This window comes from Somniosus microcephalus, chromosome 31 (genome assembly GCF_052327205.1).
Source record: "Somniosus microcephalus isolate GS21.2 chromosome 31, FLI_Smic_1.0, whole genome shotgun sequence".
Taxonomy (NCBI): domain Eukaryota; kingdom Metazoa; phylum Chordata; class Chondrichthyes; order Squaliformes; family Somniosidae; genus Somniosus; species Somniosus microcephalus.
Genome location: NC_141017.1, coordinates 3,203,120 through 3,209,119, shown reverse-complemented (window position 1 = coordinate 3,209,119; position 6,000 = coordinate 3,203,120). Strand labels below are relative to the sequence as shown.

The 6,000-nt window shown below is 52.4% G+C and overlaps 1 protein-coding gene across 1 annotated transcript in view; it reads left to right on the top strand.

The window, feature by feature from the left end:
• Nucleotides 1-6,000, top strand: part of map2k7 (mitogen-activated protein kinase kinase 7) — a 110,629-nt gene that overhangs the window by 67,125 nt on the left and 37,504 nt on the right. The gene's annotated exons all lie outside the window — the stretch shown is intronic.

The following is a 6,000-nucleotide window of genomic DNA, read 5'->3' as shown; positions in this document are numbered from 1 at the left end:
GGGTTAAAAATGGAAACCAACGGCTGGTGATCTGTCAGCAGCGTAAACTTTTGGCCTTGCAGGTAATGGTTAAATTTCTTAACTCCCCACACGAGGCTGAGAGCTTCCCTATCTATCTGAGCATAGTTGCGCTCTGCGGAGGTCAATGATCTGGATGTGAACGCGACTGGCCTTTCCAAGCCATTTGGAAACTTATGTGAGAGCATTGCCCCGATACCATATGGAGAAGCATCACAAGCTAAGCGAATAGGCAGCGTTGGGTTAAAGAGGTGATCAGTGCCTTGCTTTTTTGAAAAGCCCACTTACAATCATCGCTCCACTTCCATGGTATTCCCATTTGCAAAAGAGTGTTCAGCGGGTGTAACACCGTGGATAAATTTGGAAGAAACTTCTGGTAATAGTTAACCAACCCAAGGAACGACCTCAACTGGGATACATTTTCCGGAGCGGGAGCTTTCACAACAGCTTCGATCTTGTCAGGTGACTTATGGAGCCCCTCCTGGTCAATGACGTGGCCGCAGTACGAGATTCGCTTTTGAAAGAACTCACAATTTCTGGCGATTAACTCTGAGCCCATATTCTTTCAATCTGGTGAGCACCTGCTCCAAATTCGCGAGGTGATCCTTATCATCATCTCCTGTAATCAGAATGTCGTCCAGGTAGCATTGTGTGCCTGGAATTCCCTGCAATACCTGCTCCATGGCCGTTTGCCAAATCGCTGGAGCCGATGCCACTCCAAAAACCAGTCTATTATACCGATATAAGCCCTTATGTGTGTTGATCGTGAGATACTGGCGTGACGCTTCATCAACTTCCATCTGTAGGTACGCCTGCGCCAGGTCTATCTTGGTGAAGTGTTTCCCGCCAGACAGCGAAGCGAAGATATCTTCAATCCGCGGAAGCGGATATTGCACCGTATGAAGAACCGGATTAACAGTGATCTTGAAATCGCCACAGATGCGAACCTTCCCAGGTTCCCCCGGCTTGTTGCTCAACGAACGCTTCATGACAGGAACAATGGGTGTGGCCCATTCGCTCCAGTCCACCTTTGACAGTACTCCTGAACGTTCTAGCCCTTCCAGCTCTGCTTCCACAGCAGGTCGTATCGCATAAGGTACCGGTCTGGCTTTGAAAAATTTTGGGTTTGCATGTTCTTCAACCTTGATGTTTGCCGTAATTCCTTTCAGTGTTCCCAGTCCCTGTTGGAACACCTCCTTAGCATCGTCCAATATTTTGGACAGTCGTTTAGGTTTGACGTCGTCCTCTTTACAGGAATCTACAGTCAGTGCTTGTATGGAATGCCAGTCCACATTTATTCTCCGGATCCATTCCCGTCCCAGTAGTGGCGGACCTCCATCAGGTAACGCATACAAGTCCATTTCCTGACTTTCTTTACCATTGTAGACCACATTTACTTTTATCTTTCCGATGGGGTATACTATTTGCCCTGTGTATGTTTTCAATACAATCTCCGTATCCCTCGGGAATGAGTGAGAATAACCTTTTGTAATCTTGCTTATTCATGACCGTCAATGCCGATCCAGTGTCCAATTCCATCTTCACTTGGACTCCTGCTATCCGAAACATGACCCAGATAGTTTGGTGGTCTGCTGTGTTACCCACATTATGTATTTTTAGACAACCCAGTCCCTTACTGCTGGAGTCTGAATCCATCTTCTGTTCATCCGAACTGTTCTCTGTCACCTTGTGTACTTTTTTGTACTTCTCCTGCGGCGACTTTTTGCTGCTGGTCTTCTTTCCTGACCGGCATACTCTCGCTATGTGACCAAGTTTGCCACATTGCCTGCATTCTTTATCTTTGAACCAGCACTGGTTCTGGTCATGCGTTGTCCTTCCGCAACGATAGCACTTTACTGCGCCCAATGCCATTTCATTGGTGCTGAATTCCAATGGCCTTTGCTGTATCTCTGCAGTGCCTCATGCTGCTGCCTCGTGCGATGCTGCAATGCTGAAAGCTTTGTCCAGCGTAAGATCCTTTTCCTCTAGCAGTCGCTTCTGGGTTCCTTCCCTTAGGAGCCCACACACAAACTTATCTCTCAGTGCGTCTGCTAGTCCTGTACCGAACTGACAGTACTTTGATAACTGCGCAGTTCGATTAAGAATTCAGCGTTGCTTTCCTCTTTTAAGTTGAATTCTTTTGTAGAATTTAAATCGTTCCGCTATCAGCAGCAGCGTGGGGTTTAAATGCTCTTGCAGGATAGTAACAATATCCGCGAAACTCTTTCCTACCAGTTTATCTGGTGTTACAAGGTTCCTTAATAACCCGTACGTCTTCGCACCCATCGAGTTTAATAGGGTTAGTGCTTTCTTATCCTCCGGTACCTCATTCGTTGTACAGTAAACTTCGACGCGTTCCACATAAGTGGCCCAATCTTCCACATCGCTATCAAAAGCAGTGATGTTACCCGTTTTTGGCATCCTTGTTGAGTTTCCTTTCCTTCGGATATGATTATTTTATTTTATTTTTTTCAAAATGGCGGCTTTTCCCGCGCTTGTCTTCTTCCCCCGCCGACTCAAAATAGCGATTACCGCGCTGTTGCCGTTCTCGCCTCCCAGCAGTCCTTTATTTTCCCCTACGCTGCTGCTCTTGTTCCCCGCCGCTCCCGCGGTCCTTGTGGACATAAACGCTTTTCTGGCTGCTGCGCGTCTCTGCCCCAATTGCAGTCCGGCCCCTGACACCGGCTGCGGTCGTTTTCTCCGCCCTTTTCGTCGTTTCCCTCCCCTTCTCTTACTGACAACTCGGCCGACTTCCCCCCCCCCCCACCGTGCCGCTCGATCGGGCTTACCCGCCGCTGTCGTCGAAGGGATGTTCACTGATGTTTGACTTCGTGGCCAGAAACCAACCCGGGTTCCTGATTGCCTCCCGTGCTATGCAGTGCCCAGCAGGATGTTGAGGGTGGATGTCCTTGTTCGACGCCCGTTTCAGAGGCGAAGCTTCCTTTGCTGCAACTGCCGCTAGGTAAGATCAGACTCGTCGCCACTGTTGAGTCTGTGTTTTCAAATGTAGTTATGCTGAATAACTGGACACAGACTACAGAAATAATTAAACAGGTCTTTAGTAATTGAGGGTCACAACCGTTCACTATTGTTACACTGTTGTTATCACTGTTTACACTGTTGTTATCGCTACACAAGGTTACCTCTTGCCACGCACACTGCTATGCCTGGGCTTACCTCAGCTGACTCCGCCCATGGCTCCGCCTGCTTGCCCAGGTATAAAGGTGACCGCTTGGCTAGTATTCTCCCTTGTTGGAACCGATCGCCCACGAGGGTGGGCTCTGTTATTTAGCCAATAAAAACCTATAGTTACTATCTTAACTCGTCGCTTTTCATGGAATGAATTGATAGGTATATCAATTTTATTGGCTAAATTTTGAAATGAGTGGATCGGAGCAGCCAAACGACCAGTCAAACGGCCAGCTACAACAGCCGGCCTGGCTGCGAGCCCTCCGACCGCCGTACCTGGATCTAAACCCACAGGCAGCGAACTCAGCCCTCGACTTCGAACACTGGCTGAGCTGTTTCGAATCCTACCTGGGAGAATCTGGCGTGCCTCCGGGATCCAAACTAAGAGTTCTGACCGCCCAGGTGAGCCCTAAAGTATTTGCATTCATCCGGGACCTTGCTACATACGAGGACGCCCTCAACCTGCTAAAAGAGCAGTACCGGAGCCCTGTAAATTCAATGTATGCCAGACATCTCCTAAGATCCCGCTCGCAACAGCCAGGAGAGTCTGTAGATGAATTTTTACGGGCGCTACAAACACTCGGCAGGGACTGTGACTTTAAAGCTGTAACAGCTGCAGAAAATACTGAAGGAAATATCCGCGATGCCTTCGTGAAAGGCCTTCGGTCCGACTACTCACGGCAAAGACTGCTCGAATCAAAGGACCTCGACTTGAATACAACTGCAGCCCTCGCTCGCTCTCTGGAAGTGGCCCATCGGGACCTCGAGGCGTACTCCAGGTACTGTGCTGCGCGACCCTGGGACTCGGGCCCGACTCCGGCCGCAATTCCCCTCGCACCGCCGCCCCTGGGACCCACCACGGCGTCGGTGTCCCGGAATCGATCGGGACCGCCACCCCCGGGACCCGCTGTGGCAGCGGACCTCCGCGATCGGGCCGCCAGCTGCTTCTTCTGTGGCCAGGCGAAACATCAAAGGGCGCGCTGCCCTGCAAGGAACGCGACCTGCTCCGGCTGCAAAAAGAAAGGCCACTTTGTGAACGCCTGCAGGGGGAAAGCCACAGACGCCAGCATTGCCTCATGTGAGTTGTGCGGGTGGCCATCTTTGATCAAGGCCACAGACGCCAGCAGTGCCTCATGTGAGTTGTGGGGGCGGCCATCTTCTCCGCCATTTTGTCCAACTTCGGGGGGACCCGCGTCATGGGCGCCGCCATTTTGTTCGCCGCACTCGGCCGCCGTTTTGTCTCCAGACCCGACCACCGCCTCGCCTGCAGACTACAGCAGCTCGCTCAGCCATACACTGGCCTCCGTCACGCTTGACCAAGCTCTCCCACATCACCTGTCCAAGTCCATGATGGACATCGAAGTAAACGGCCACGCCACGTCCTGCCTGTTCGACAGCGGAAGCACGGAGAGTTTTATTCATCCAGACACGGTGAGCTGCTACTCCCTCACTGTCCGGCCAGCGCGCCATCGGATCTCGATGGCGGCGAAGTCCCATTCAACAGACATTAGCGGCTACTGTGTAGTGACCCTGTTGGTTAGGGGCACGGTATATAAAAATTTTAAACTTCTCGTCCTGCCCCAGCTCTGCGCTGCCGTCCTACTAGGGCTGGATTTCCAATGCCACCTTCAAAGTGTCACTTTGGCTTACGGTGGACCCCTCCCCCCACTCACAGTCTACAACCAGCAAATTTTAAACCGCCCACCGCGTACCACCTGCGGCCTCTCCACCCTCAAAGTCCCGCCCCCCTCCTTGTTCGCTAACCTCACCCGTGACTGTAAACCCGTCGCCACCAAGAGCAGGCGGTACAGCGCCGGGGACAGAGCTTTTATTAGCTCTGAGGTGCAGCGACTCCTGAAGGAGGGCATCCTCGAGGGGAGCACCAGCCCCTGGCGTGCCCAGGTCGTAGTCGTTAAGACCGGCGATAAACACCGCCTGGTCATCGACTACAGCCAAACCATAAACCGGTACACCCAGCTGGACGCATACCCCCTTCCCCGCATATCTGATATGGTCAACCAGATTGCACAGTACCGGGTATTCTCCACCATCGACCTCAAGTCAGCCTATCACCAACTCCCTATCCGCCCTGAGGACTGCCAGTATACCGCCTTCGAGGCGAACGGCCGCCTCTACCACTTCCTTAGGGTTCCCTTCGACGTCACCAACGGAGTCTCGGCCTTCCAAAGGGAGATGGACCGGATGGTTGACCAGAACGCGCTTCAGGCCACGTTCCCTTATCTAGATAACGTCACCATCTGCGGCCGCGACCAGCAGGACCATGATGTTAATCTGGAGAAATTCCTCCGTACGGCCCAACGGCTGAATCTCACTTACAATAAGGATAAATGTGTGTTTAATACCTCGCGCCTTGCCATCCTCGGCTGTGTAGTAGAGAACGGAGTCATCGGCCCCGACCCCGAAAGAATGCGCCCCCTCATGGAGCTTCCCCTCCCCCACTGTCCAAAGGCGCTGAAGAGAACACTGGGGCTCTTCGCTTACTATGCCCAATGGGTGCCGAATTATGCGGACAAAGCCAGACCCCTCATGAAGTCCACCTCCTTCCCCCTGACAGCAGAAGCAGGCGCAGCCTTCTCCCTCATAAAAGGAGACATTGCGAAGGCCACAATGCACGCAGTGGATGAGTCCATCCCTTTCCAAGTGGAGAGCGATGCCTCCGACTTCGCCCTAGCGGCAACCCTTAACCAGGCGGGGAGACCTGTGGCCTTCTTCTCAAGGACCCTCCAGGGCCCTGAGATCCGACACTCTTCTATCGAGAAGGAGGCCCAGGTG